The following is a 15579-nucleotide window of genomic DNA, read 5'->3' on the forward strand; positions in this document are numbered from 1 at the left end:
AAGAACTCCACCAAGGGACAAACAGAGGAAATGACATCCTAGATCTCCAAATCCATTGACCTTTAGTCTTTTTAAAAAGGGCCCTCTGTGTCCACTTACACGTGCATATACATGTTTTCCAGGCCTTTATGATCAATCGTTTCTCCATCAGCTTTTGATAAAGTTGATACTCTTCCTTTTCCAGGTAATTATCAGAAATTATTGTGCCTTAAACATATATAATTTCAAACAGTAAACTGTAACTGCATCACTATTGTCTTACAGCAAGTATGGTTCTGATTCTTGGGACTGTAAGAAACTCTGGGCAGATTTTGCAGATTTTAAATCCATGCTTGTAGTATTAAAATGAGTAGCAGACTGAAAAAGCTAAATTATTCATTGCAATAACGGACTTTTTGATGGACATTAAAACTCAGCAGTTTAAATAAGGAAACCACACATTTCCTTTTAAGCAGGTAATAACTGCTTGCCTCAGTGGTTATTTAATTGGTCTCCAGCCAAGAGATAGAATCAGTTGTGCTGTTTAAGTCATGCAATGATGTTATACAAAGCCATATACTGTATTACAATGTATTGATAAGAGGCAACACAAGAACTAAGTTGATTTATACTATATGTTGGATAACTATAAAACATTTCTAAAAGGACAGTATAGAAATTCAGTTCACAGAGAATAAAACCTCAAGAAATTAATTTTTAAGTGTTTATCTAAGTATTAATTCATAGGCTATACGATTTGTCTATTAAATAGAATGTTTTAGTTTTTAAAACGCTACTTAATAGAAATGCATTTTAGCACAGATTAATGGTTGATTTTTGTCAATTTCTTAAGTTTTATATGCCAAAACATATGCAACACAGCATAAATTTATAGTTTATGTTATATGTAAATAAAGATCTAGTCAGTTATGATAACTGGCAAACACATTGTCTTTTACATGATAATTTATGATTTTTTCCCCAACTTTATATTAATTTTTATATATTCGCAAAAATCTAAGCTTAGGAGAAAAAACAGTATTTTGCAAAACCTGGGTGCGTTTTTGGGAAAAAGACACATGGTAGGTCAGAACAGTACATCCTATTATTTGAGGTCATCTGAAGCTCTTCTCTGTCACTATCTATAGTAAAATTGAACATTCCAATGCCCTTAGCAGCATGAACTTGAGACATTTGGCACTTCTTTACTACCATGGCAGGATATGTCAAATGCTGCTGTGAATAATGACCTCTAAGCTAGATAATGTATTGAGGATTTTGGGAGGAGATCTCATTATAATGGCTTGTATGAATATAATACTCAAATAAATGACCTTGGTTGTACTAAGAATGGTTGGAAATTATGAAAGAGCTTTGTAAGTTTTAGTCCCTGACTGTATTGACCTATGCTAACTAGATCACGTCTTATGTTTATTACCAACACCAGATGGTAGAAAACGTTCATTATTCAATCAAATTTAACCCATGGCATTTAGAAAATTCAAAATATGAAATGTGTCTAAAGTAGGTAATTTAGTAAATTTGACTAACTACTTTAACAGCAGTGAGTTTTCCAATGATAGATGCTGATCTTTATATGGTAATCACTGGACCTTTCCCCAAATATTTCTGACTTCTGGACCTAGAGTAGGATTGCACTTCTTGGCCCCCTTGCGGCTAGATAAGGCCATTGACAAGGTCTGGGCAATTGTGAGTAGAAACATAAGTTCACTTCCAAAGGGAACATGGATCCCTGAAATGAATCATCGTTCAACTTCTTGAGTCAAACTGATTATTATCCTGATGTAGGACCAACTGAAACCCGTCAAAAAACTTCAGATCGACATTGACTTTAGAAACTAGTGGTGTTTTCAATGCCATTTGAGCACTTTTTTTTTTTATGCATTATTCAAGTAAATCTGATTGAAATGTTTACAAAGTAGACAATACAGGTTTCAACTGTAAAGCCTACAATCAGCAGTTGTGCTATTTAGCCACAGGTGGAAATACAGTTCCATCAGCAAGGCAAGCTCTTCATAAAGCTGTATAAATTTGTAACTGATGATTTTTAATATTAGCAAATGTAATTTTATAGTTTATTTTTCTCTAGTAACTGGCGTAGAGTTTAACACTTTGACCAGGACTTTTGATAAAGTACTGTTGATTTGCAGTGAGAGGGAAATTTAATAACTATTCTGTGTATTTATGGTTATTATATCCTGTTTGGCTGCATAAACGGATCGTCATTATTGCCTCCAAAATGACTGGATAAAAACCCACTATAAGCATGTAAACAGAAGTTTTTAATTCAGCTAACTTATGTATAAAATGTTAAGTGTTTTGATGCATTATGAAGCCAACAGCTGTGATTAGTAACAGTATATATCATCAATAGTATATATCTGAATTCAGCACTGGAAAGTTTACCAGATCTTTCTGTTTGAGAGTGTTTCTTTGTTTCTCTCCAGATGTTAGCTGTAGTCTGCCTATTTGGTGACATCTGACATAAAGTTTCCCTTTTCAACTAACAAAGGGGAAGCTTTGTTCTATCTTTCTTGTCAAACAGATTTATTTATATATATATTTTTAAAGATTTTATTTATTTATTCGACAGAGATAGAGACAGCCAGCGAGAGAGGGAACACAAGCAGGGGGAGTGGGAGAGGAAGAAGCAGGCTCACAGCAGAGGAGCCTGACGTGGGCCTCGATCCCAGAACGCCGGGATCACGCCCTGAGCCGAAGGCAGACGCTTAACCGCTGTGCCACCCAGGCGCCCCCAAACAGATTTATTTAAAACGTAGGAGAGAGGGTGAGAGAAAAACAGGGTAAACTTAAAAAGGTAGGACTGAAACTAAAGGAGTGCCCCAGTTTCTGTTTTGTTTTGCCCTATAAAATAGTACTTTCTAAAGGTCTATAAGCCAGTATCACCTTCAACTACCAAAAGTTACTCTCTTTAGGTGTTCTGGTCAGTGCTCTTTAGTTTCTGAGTTACTTTCATGGGCAGACTTAATGTGACGCTGATGAAGCTTAAGCTTTCGGGGTCTCTCACTTGCTCAACCTCTTCCAAGACCTTGGGGTGAGGGGGAAGCAGTAAAGTGTGTGTGCAGTCACGTGGTTTTGAAATTTGCAGTAGTCAGAGTTTTAGGTGCAATAGGTTAAGAACCCTTCTCCCCTCCACTCCATTTTCCTTTATCACACTTTTCGTTTAAATGGTGTTAGAGAGTCCCAAGCATGTTGGGGATCTAGTGAAGGGAAAATCCAGATGGGGATACATAATAGTTAAGGGGAAGTTAAGATGGAGATACATTTAAGTTGCGTATGTTAAGATGCATTTTTGTGGATTCAGTCTCTCTCTGTCATAGCGAAGTTATTGCTGACAACCAGGGCTTCCGAGCATTTGCTCGGCACCCACTGTACTGGCACAAAGGCGTAGTGCCAGAGGTTCTATAGTGAAAGACTATCCCTCAGTGTGGGTTCCTGGAGGTGGAAAGGTGGTGAACTGGAATCCAGGCTTAAGTGTATGGAGCCAGAAACAAGTCTGTAGAAAGTTCTTCCAAATGCAGTTATCCCCACTTTTCTAAAGTTCCAGTTACACCACTTTGCTTTTATGAAAGACCTACATTAGCACTTGTTTTCACTAACTGAAGGAAATCCAAAGGGGGATTTTTGCCTTTACAAAAGAAGGCAAAAAGAAAATAGAGTTGAGTGTTTTGCAGCAAGCCTTTATAGAGGCAGCATGTGAGAGTGGCGTCACCAACCTCCTTCCCCGGGAACTACGCTCTGCATCTCAGCATCAAGCTGCCATAACTTTGAACTGTGTCTCTGAGCCTCCGTGCTTTATCTCAATTTGTTTTGTGCACCCATCAGTGGGACATGTCCTAAACTATCAGAAAAGCCTAAGAGAGTTTATTTTTTGAGGCTGGGAACATTAAAAACAATTTCCATATAAATTAGTGGTAATTGTTTCTTCCCTTTCTGCCTTTCCAGCTTCTGAAAATTTTCATAGGAACACGCTACTTTCGGATAGCAGGGGAAACCTGTATTGAACATGTAAAATCCCAAGTGAAGAATGCGCTTCTCACTCTTGTCTCGTCAAAACGAAAATACTCTCTTGTCAGGAATTAGTTGATAAACCAGGAGATTCACTTAAAAATGCACGATTTGTTTGAGTTGTCTGTGCAATTTCTAAACAGAAATTGTGTAAATACAGAATTTATCAGCATACCCGTGTTTGAGGGCACAGATATATATAGTAGTAGTGCAAAGTTTGTGTGTGTGGTGGGTGACTTTTGCATCCCTTCATATTAGAGTTAGCCCATTTGACACATCTTTTTCTGATAGTCTGGGACTTTGACATAAAATGATACCCTATATTCACCAATGCAATAAAGATATCCTAAAAAAAAAAAAACCCAAAAAACAACAACTAGTGTTTCAGTGACGTACTTACAACTATTCATCAATAAGTCAAATTTTGTCGTATTTACAAAATAATGAGCCTTGATATGGTGCAATGCTTTAAAAAACTAACTCCAATTGCTCTTCTGTATGTCTTAATTTCAGATCGATTCTATATATCTTTTTTTCAGAAGTGTTGTTCATACCAAAGTTCAAAAAAGTAGGAATTATAGAGATGTGTCAGTATATTAATTAGTTAGTAAATTATGAGTTGGGATAGACATTGTGATGCTTGTTTTTTTTTTTAATAGGATTTTTTAAATGTGAAGTTTCTTGTAAACTTTTTTTTTTTTTACTATTTTAAGTAGGTCTTCATTTTGTAGCTATTTTTCTATCATTTTTCATATTCTTTTTCTTAAAGAGGGTCAACCAAATTATATAAACTTTAGGCCCTACAAAACCTGATTCTGTCATTGTGTGTAGCAATTAAGGGCATAGATAGATAGTGGTTATAATGAGTAAAACATGGACATCAAAGATTTTCCAAAATCACACATTAAATTCTGCAAAATTAAATACATGTTAATGCTTCACACAACGTAATTTATAAACAAATATTGCTGCACAATATTTTCCTAAGGATAATAAACATATTGCAATGACAAATAATTATTGGTCCACACTGTTGGTGCTAGAAGTTGCTAAAATGGCAATGTGGTGGAAAAAGACAGGTGCAGAATTGGAAATCAAAGAAACTGGCTTTGAATTCCAAGATCTTCATTTTGGACCTCTGTGATTTTGATAAATCTCCCTGAGGCCCTATGTTTTATCATTTAATTCAATCCATCCAGCATGTACTTAAAGTCTATTTTATATCAGGCCCTATGTCAGATTTTGTAAAATCCAAATCTTTGCCTTTAAATAACTAGTTCATATTTTAATTCTAAGTACAAAATGGGAATAATATGTCACCTTTAAGGTTGTTGTGGGTGGTAAATATGATAATTTTATAAAAGAAACTAACACTACCAGGAAAAATTTAAATTCTTAATAAAAGTTATTTTTCCTCTACTCCTCCTAATGCTCTCCTAAGGACTGAGGGTCGAATGTCCTAATTTTGTAGGATCTTCCTTTCTATTTTGTATGCATGTTCATAGCTTAGAATTCCACTGGTTTACACCTGCACTGCTCTTCATTTGTTCAGGGGTCAACAAACTATAGCCTACAGGCCAATCCTGGCCCTTGGCTTATTTTTGTATGACCTCCTTAGCCGTGAATGTTTGGTGTGTTTTTTTTTTCTTTTTCTTTTTGTTTTGTTTTGTTTTTTTTTTACACATTTAAAGGGTTGTTAAAAACAAAGAAAAAAGAATAAAGGACAGGGACAGAATATGGTCAGCAAAGCCTATAATATTCACTATCAAGCTCTTAACAGCAACAGTTTTCTGACATCTGCTTTGGAATATCAACTTCATGAGTATTGTGACAATACTGAAAAATACAGTAGTTCACCATGTTACATGTGAGGAAGGAAGTACTATTACATGCAAGTGCACAGATAGAATATATGATGCTAAGCTCCATATGTAAAGCTCCATGTCCACTAAGCTCTGACTCAAGTATACCCCATGTTACATTATATAACCCATATATAAAGTGATATGCTGCTTTTGTTACAACACAAAGAACCTATTGTGTGCCTTGTAATGTATTAAAGATACTCATTCCTTCCATAGACAGGTGGATTTTCTGTCCCCTTGAATGTGGGCAATTCTGTGACTGGTTTTATCAGTTGGACATAAAGGGAGTAACATGGAGACAGTTCCTGTCTGATGAAACATTCTCACGGAAACAGTAAACTGCCCAAGTACTCTGTGACCACCATGCTAGAAGGGTCTCATGGTCTATAGGATTGGTAAGTGACACTCACAGCTGAGCCGGGCCTCCTAGCCATCCCCTCCAAGGCAGTCATGTGAGTCAAGCAATCTTAGACTCTCTAGACCAGTTCACCTGACAACTGAACACCACTGAGTGTTGGCACTACAATTAATATCGTATAGGGCCAATGATTACCTCACCTAAGCCCTGCCCAGATTCCTTACCCACTAAATATGGGTCTATAATAAGATATCATTATTTTAAGCAACCCTATTTCAGGGTGGTTTGTTACCCAGCAAGAGATAGCTGGAACATGAGTTTCTGTTGGCAAATATAATGGATGCTGAATGTCAGTTCTAGATTTAATAATGATAATTTTTATTGTGTCATGGCTCATGTATGCACTGGATACCATTCTCAACACATTTCATAAGGTTATCATTTAATCTTTGAAGATTATCATTTAATAACCTTATGAAGTTATTGCATTATGGAGATTATTTTGTACTTGGCACAGAAGAGGAGATGGGAGACTTAAGGAGGTTAAGTTTCCTAATAACCCTATGAAGTTATTAGATTATGGGGATTATTTTATTCATAGTAAGATGAGGACACTGAGATGTAAGGAGGTTGAGAAGGTTGAGGAATAAAGAGATATCACAGTTACTAAGTGCCTGAGGCTGGGGGATCCAATTCAATTCATTCATAATGAAAACCCTAGCTCTGATATATTATAAATAATACTTTACATTATAAAGGGGAACTGATCTAATTAGTTTATGCAGTTTTACCCATAAGCAGACACATCAAACGTCTTTCTTGTTTATATTACTTTATTTGATTAATCTTATGTGCTTCTCTCTTATAAAAATCTGTCTTCAGTGTAGCTGACTTTAACTGACAATCTGCTCAGAGTTCTGTGGACTGAAACTGAGTGTAGGGCTCTATTTAAATCTCCTTTATGTCTGATCAAAGCAAGTGTGCCATTTGTCCCCAATTTTCAAGGGCACTATACCTAATTCAAAATGTTTTAAAGGAAATATCCAATCCAAGCAGCTTTATTTCCAAAGGTGACACACAATCAATGTTTATGGAAAAATCCCATTCATTGATATTTCATTTTGGCTTTACTGTAATGTTTTCTTTATCTTTGTGCTGATCCATACCACATAATAGTGTTATAGTGAGTTCTCCTGGGATTTTCAGAAAGAGCCTTCTTTAAGAGGGTTACTGATATCTAATTTTTTTTTCTATAGAGCACCATTTTGTAACAATGATAAGAGCAATTGGTGATATTGATTAGACACTTATGATATACCAGGGAAAATTCTAAGCTCTTTATTTTTTTTTAAAGATCAAGGTTATTTTTTTTAAAGATTTTATTTACATATTTGAGAGAGAGAGCATGAGCAGGGGGAGTGGCAGGCAGAGGGAGAGGGAGAAGCCGACTCCCCAATGAGCAGGGAGGTTTGATGAGCTGGGTTTGATCCTAGCACCCTGGGGTCACTACCTGAGCTGAAGACAGACACTTAACTGACTGAGCCACCCAGGCTCCCCTAAGCTCTTTACATATATTAAAACATTTAATAAAGATCCCAGTGAATTAATATTCATAACACCTCAAATTTGTATGTACCTTTCTACTTTTTGGCCTCCTTTTGATTCCACATCTTCTGTTACGGCTTTGACCTTCATGATATGCCTGAAGGATAGACAAGTAATGTTACAAGAATGGTTGTCTACTGCAAAATAGGAGTGTCTTATTTGTAAGTGACCTAAATTTCTGTGCTAGCCATTATTCATTATTCACCAAAGTGCATTCTTGACTAGATTCAAGCATAAGAAGAAGTATAGTTCCATGATATCTGGAAGTCAGCGGCCATGTGACTTGCTCTGGTCAACAATAATCTGAGCAGAAATGATGCGGGTCTCTTCCTGGTACAGGTTTCTAAGAGCCAGCACACAGTCCCCCCCTTTCCTCACCACCCCCGCGGCTGAAGCACGGTAATTTACCTACATGCACTCCTCTTGTGCTGCAGTCGAAGGACTCTGACTGTTCCTCTTCCTCTGGGGAATCTGAATTACTAAGATGTGGGCACCTGCCTGAGGGCCATTGGAAGCTCAGGTTTTTATTCGATAGTTCTAGGGTAAGATTTGAGAGTCTGCATTTCTTTTTTTTTTTTTTAATAATTTTTTATTGTATTATGCTAGTCACCATACAGTACATCCCTAGTTTTTTATGTAAATTTCCATGATTCATTACTTGCATATAACACTCAATGCACCACGCAATACGTGCCCTCTTTAATACCCATCACCAGCCTATCCCATTCCCCCGCCCCCCTCCCCTCTGAAGCCCTCAGTTTCTTTCCCAGAGTCCATAGTGTCTCATGATTCATTCCCCCTTCTCTTTACCACCCCCCCTTTCTTCCCTTTCTTCTACCGATCTTCCCACTTCTTATGTTCCAAAGGAACTCTTACTGAGGCAGAAACAGACACAGATATTCTCACACAAGGTAATAAGTCTGGCACAGGCTGCGTGGGCTCTTTATTTCTTTGTAAGCAGTGTTCCAGGCCCAAGGCCCATTACTATGTGGCTGAGCAGGTACAGAAACACTGCCTTTCCAAATAGGTAACGTAAGACCAGTGAACTGCCTGAACATGTACCCATTGCTATACTTTACTTGCTGTGAAGCGGGTCTCAGATCAGAAGCACTCCTGAGTGAATCCTATGATGATGGATAAGCATTCTGTAAGTTGATGGATCATAGTGTTGGCAGAAACACTGTAGGCAGGGAACGCATATCTGTATCCAGAGTGTTTATTCACGTAAGAACAAAACATCACCCCTTCATGCTGGAAACGGTCCAAAGTCATCCTGACACAAGGTAGCAGCTGGCTGATCACCATGGGGAGTGGTGTCAGATTGAGTACTCGGTGTTGGTCTTTGTCGCTGGCAGTTTGAGCACCAGTTTGAGCACAGCTCAGAAGCTGTGACTAAAGTTAGCCTTAGTGAGTTGCTAAGACCATGCAAAACCTCCATCCCTGCCACCCCAGCCACTTTAGTCGTGAATCCATCGGGCAATAACAGGGTGACTGGGAAAAGAGGCTGACTGGTATCCACAGAACAGGTCATTTTATCCACTTGATTGTTACAATCATCCTCTGCTGAGGTCACCCTTTGGTGAGGATTCTTATGGGACAGAAATATCTTCTTCCTCTCCTTCTTCTCCTCCTCTCTTGTTCTTGTTCTCCTTCTCCTTCTCCTTCCGCCTCTCCCTCTTCTCCTTCTTCGCTTATTCAGAGATATCTAACCACATACCTCTTCCCCAAATTTTCTTATTATAGTTTTCTAGTCATGATTCTTCCAGCCAAACCTTTGGCCATAGCTCATGAATCATTATGATCATACACCAGCCATTTCTTCTTCTAAGGCAAGGGAACAACAGGTATACTTCTTGACATTCTGATCACTGGTAAGATTTCCTTTCACCATGGTCCTTCAGGAATGTCCCCTAAGGGGTTGTAGTGCTGTAACCACCCACTCTCAGGTGGTGGCTGCATATTGTGCAGAACAATCTACAAAAACCCAAGTTTTCTCTTCTTCTGTCACCTGATTATAGGAAACCTCCTATGAGGCTAGAGATGCAGACTGGGAGAGAGAAGGCAATGTAGCAGGAGTGGGGACCATGGGCATTCAGGCTATTCTTTATGTAATTTCTCTATGCCATCAGGGTCTGCTTGGGCTTGATTACGTATATACCACTTCATTTGATGACAGAGTGTTGCTGTATGCAGCCAGCTTTATGGCTTAGCGGGCCAGATAACACCTAGCTCAGGTTACGTGGTAACTTGGTGGCCCATGATCAATTGCTCAGTCTCTACTAAGGCCCAATAGCAGACCAAGAGCTGTTTCTAAAAAGGATAGCAGTTATCTGCAGAGAATGGCAGGGCTTTGCTTCAATATCTGGAGGGTCTGTGCTGTGATTCACCTATAGGGGTCTGCTAAGGATTCCAAACAGCATCCCTATCTGCCACTGACACTTCAAAGACCACTGGATCTTCTGGATCATATGACCCAAGTAGCAGAGCAGTTTGTAAGGTGGCCTGGATTTGTTGCAGAGCTTTCTTTTACTCTGGGCTCCACTTAACACCAGCAGCTTATTGGGCCACTCAGTAAACGAGCAGGAGTAACACACCCAAGTTAGAAATGTTGCCTCAAAAATCCAAAGAGACCCCCTCGGTGTTGTGCCTTTCTGGGTCGTAGTAGGAGCAGATGCAACAACTTATCCTTCACCTTAAAAGGGATATCACAACATGCTCCAAACCCCTGGACACCTAGAACTCTTACTGAGGTAAAAAATGCACGATTTTTGTCAGATTTATTTCCTACTCTCTGATGCACAAATGTCTTAATAATAAGTCCAGAGTACTTTCTACTTCTTGGTCACTAAGGCCAATTAATCAGCATAAGTGCATCAATGTAATATACCGGTATGATATTACATAGAAGGGAAAGGTGATTAAGATCCCTGTGAACTAATTTATTGCGTAGGGCTGGAGAGATGTTATAGCTCTGAGGTAGGAGAATAAATGTATAATGTCCACCTCCCCAGTCTTGCCAGCTGAAAGCAAACTGCTTATAGTTGTCCTTATTTACAGAGATGGAGTTAAAGGTATTTACTAAATCAATGGCTGATATTAAGCACCAGGGGATGTGTTAATTTGCTCAAACAATGTGAAGGAACATACGATACTTCGGTTGGATTCACCATCTGGTTAAGCTAACAATAATGCATTGTCATTCTCCAAGATCGACCTGTCTTCTGCACAGACCAAACAGGCAAGTTGAATGGAAACATGGTGGAAATCATTGCCCTTGTATCTTTGAAGTCCTTTATAATGGTACCAATCTCTGCAGTCTTTCCAGGAATGAAGCATTGCTGTTGGTGTAGTATTTTCCTAGGTAGAGGAAGTTCTAGTGGCTTGCACTTGGCTTTTTCCACCATAATAGGCCTCACTGCACAGGTCAGGGAACCAGTGTGGGGATTCTGCCAATTGTTGAGTACTAGATCTATTTCAGTTATGCATTCTGGAACTGCAGAAATAACCACGGGATGGGTTGGCAGACACACTGGGCCCATTGTAAGAGGGAACTGAGCTAAAGCTCCATTGATCACCTGACCTTTATTTAGCCCCTATTCTGACTGTGAACTGCAGTAATGTTTTGGGTCTCCCGCATTAGTGTTAACTCAGAACCAGCACCCCATAGTTCCCCAAAATTCCAATTATTTCCTTTTCCCCAGTGCAGAGATGCCCTGGTAAAGGCCATAGGTCCCTTTGGAAAAGGCTGGAAGAAAAATTAACAGTTCACACTTTTTTTAAGATTTATTTATTTTTTTGTTTGTTTATTTAGGGTGCAAGTGGGGGGAGCGTCAGAGGGAGAGAGTCCCAAGCAGACTCCTCGCTGAGCAGGGAACCTGACTTGGGGCTCGATCTCATGATCCATAAGATCATGACCTCAGCTGAAACCAAGAGCTGGATGCTCAACCAAATGAGCCACCCAAGCACCCCAACAGTACACATTTTTGATGGTACTGGGGTTCTTCCTCAGGGGGGCCAGGCTACCTGCCGTATAATTCAAAGGGTTCTGGGTTTATAAACTGGTTAATGTCTGAGAATTGATTGAGGGACTCTTACTCCCTGTTTTTGTGATTCAGGTTAGGCTTTTGCTCACTTGCCTTAGAACTCTTCTGCTTATGCAAAACAAGTAAGAATTTAGTAAGCTTCCTGTTTCATTTCTAGGAATGCCAAAATCAACCAGTCCATACTATAGGTCTGAGTGAGTCAGACTATTCTGACTGCTGTTTTGATTCTTCTGTTCATTATTGTAATTACTGCCACCTTGCCTTTGACAGTTGAGTACCACCACTTGGCCCCTGTGGCTGGAAGATTCAATTCTTCTATTTGCATTTAGAATTCCCAATTCAGTGACCACAATTCCAAATCTAAGGTCTGGCTTACAGAGAAGAGTGATCACAGAACTCCATAATGATACTCTCCACCCCTTACTCAAATTATTAATGAAAAGTATGTCTTTTGGACCCAGTGTGGGTAAGTAGGCTTAAATGACAAATCCACTCTAATATTCCAGCCTCCCTAAGCCTGTGACTTTTGTTCATTTATACCAACTGATCATGGGAGCTAGAGATGAAAGCCTGAAAAAACAACAACACATGCATGGGATTTTAGTAGTACTTAATTATAGCCTTATTAAGTTATCTAATATGGATGCCTTGGATAGTCATCCAAACCTGGAATATTTTTTTGTGGAAATGGGAAATAAACACTTGCTGTTTTGTGTCCCTGAGATTTAGGGTGTATTTGTTTCAGTGGCATACTCTAACCAATTCTGATGGCTCTAATCTTTTGATCTGTAAGATGTGGGATTTTAACTATGTGTTCCTAAGGTCACTTACAATATTTGCATTCTATGATTTTCAGTTTCCCAAATTCAAATAGAGAAACTCAATCACGTGAAAGCAAAATAACTATACCCAAGGCCACTCAGCTCATTAGATGAAATTCTGGGGCTAGAATCACGGTTTTCTAATTATCTACCCAGTAATCTTTTTCCATTAGACTGACTCATGCTCTTCTAAACTTAGCAATTCTTCAAAATAAACATTAAAATATAAAGCTTATTTGGGAGTGATTTTGATTTTGAAATTAATTGATTGTTACGACAATGTTTAGGATGTGTGACTTGAATATGGCAGAGTAGCTCATCAATAGTCAGTTTCACACATAAAATTCAATCTAAATTCATGTTATTTACTTACTTTGCCCCTAGAAATTAGCAAGGAACTATGGGACATATGGAAGTATATGATGTGACCTAGGTAATTTCATTAATTTTTAACTTAACTAGCATAGGATATAATCACACAGAAATCACACCTTTAATTTGGTTAATATCAACGTATTCATGCTTTGTCTTTTCATTGGAGAACAGCACCCCTCTAGGGTAGGGCTAATTAAGATGTAAATTATTAAAGACTGCTTCTTAAGAACTAGCAAATCAGAGTCCATCATCTATTAAGTCAACCATTCAAATTTGTCCTTTGAGAAGTTGTGCAATTACTCCTATGACACTGCAAGTGCTCTGAGCATTCTTGGATTTCCTCTTCAGAGTTCTTGAGGCCTTTTTGTGACTATTCCTTTCCTCCTTTGAAGGCACTATTGATTAGTGGAAATGGCCATTCAGAGCCTTTTTATGTGAATTAAAAACATAATAGAATTGGACAATATTGCATTTATTCAAGTAATAAGTTGAAATATCTTACTTTGTGTCTTTCGTGGTTTGTAAAAGTGGTTTTGAAGGTAATTATTAAACAGGTATCCCTTAGAAATGTCAAATTATGTCAGAATCATTGGAATTAGCCATAGTATCCAACAGACTATATTAAGGTTAATCATCTAAAGATTGATTTAACTGTATGTATGCATCTGAGTATATATAGTATGAATATTGTGTGCAAGAATATGTGTATACGAGAGAGAGAGAGAGTCATTATTTCATACTTCATGAAAGGTGTTATATCTATTCTTGAAGCATTTTGGTCTGACTTGAGGAGCCAAGAGATAAATGTATACAAAGCAAAATATAAGGAAGCCAGCGCCACAGAACTTCAGGTATTGAACCAATGTGGTATGACGTCAAACAAGGAGGTTTCTTTCTTTAGAGATTTCATTTTATTTTTTTAAAAGATTTTATTTATTTATTTATTTATTTGACAGAGACAGCCAGCGAGAGAGGGAACACAAGCAGGTGGAGTAGGAGAGGAAGAAGCAGGCTCCCAGCAGAGGAGACTGATGTGGGTCTCGATCCCAGAACTCCGGGGTCGCGCCCTGATCCAAAGGCAGACACTTAACGACTGAGCCACCCAGGCGCCCCATAGAGATTTTATTTTTTAAAAGACTATTATGTATTTATTTGAGAGAGATAGAGAGAGAGAAAAAGCGGGAACAGGGGGAGGGGCAAAAGGAGAGGAAGAAGAGACTCCCCACTGAGCAGGGATCCCGGGTGCAGGGGTGGGTGGATGGAGGGGTTCAATGCTAGGACCCTGGGATCATGACCTGAGCTGAAAGCAGACGCCCAACTGACTGAGCTGCCCAGATGCTACTCTCTAGAGATTTTAAAGGAAACAGATGGATGTTTATGGGTTGATGGGTTTTCACTTTTTCTTTCTTTTCTTTCTTTCTTTCTTTCTTTCTTTCTTTCTTTCTTTCTTTCATCTCCTTACTTTCTTTCTTTCTTTTCTTTCTTTTGGCTGTAGTATTGCCTGGAGGTAAAAAAAATGAACAAGATTAATATGTCATTTCTACATCTTTAAAACTTTCTGAACGGGGCAAAATGAAAGGTAATATTATGGACTTGCCTTGGAAGACAAGTAAAGGCGAAAACAGAAGGACTCTGTGTGATCATTAACTGTACTCCTTCTTTAAGAACCAGTGTTCTGGAGAAGCAATAGAGGGGCTACCCTCTAAGAGTATAATTATGAGGATTTAATGAGATCATGTATATAAAATGTCCAGCACAGAAATCAACATATGACTTATGCTCCATAAATATTAGTTTTATTTCCTCTGGCCATTTCACACGTTTGCTGATTATTTTTGCATAGCTATGGATATAAGATGAAAATGAATAATTTAGCATTGATCTGCAGTATAATGAGGAAAGAAATAGAGAGGAGATATGATCTAATCAAAATGAGTTAGTCATAATCCCTTGTCTTTGAAAAATAATAATATAGTAAAGTCATATTTATATCAAGCTCTTAACTTTTCATATCTGTGAATTTTCTTTTATCCCTTGAATAGCCCCAAGACTTTGGTCAGGCAAGTTATTATCATCATGTACTTGATGAGAAAATTAGTGGCTGTGACTTGCTGAAATCATAAAACTATTTTGCACCAGAGTCTAAATCAAAATAGAGACCCCATGATTGGTGGACTGCCTGGAAGATAACTCCCAATTATCCTTGCCTCTTGGTATTTATGTCCTTCTATAGTATCTTCTTGTATGAGTTGGACCTAGTGACTCATTTTCAAAAAACAGATTATGATGAAAGTAATTGGTGTCAGTTCCAACATCAGGTTAAAAAGAGACTGTGGCTTCCAGCTTAGATGCTCTCTTGTTCTCTCCTTTGCAACAAGAACCAAGTAGCCGAGTTCAGATCTTCTGAGCCTGACAAATGCCATGTGAGTGAGCTTGGAAGAAGCTTCTCTCTCAGTCACACTTTCCATAGAGACTAAGCAGAG

Source organism: Ailuropoda melanoleuca, chromosome 11 (assembly GCF_002007445.2).
Source record: "Ailuropoda melanoleuca isolate Jingjing chromosome 11, ASM200744v2, whole genome shotgun sequence".
In the NCBI taxonomy this organism is placed as follows: Eukaryota; Metazoa; Chordata; class Mammalia; order Carnivora; family Ursidae; genus Ailuropoda; species Ailuropoda melanoleuca.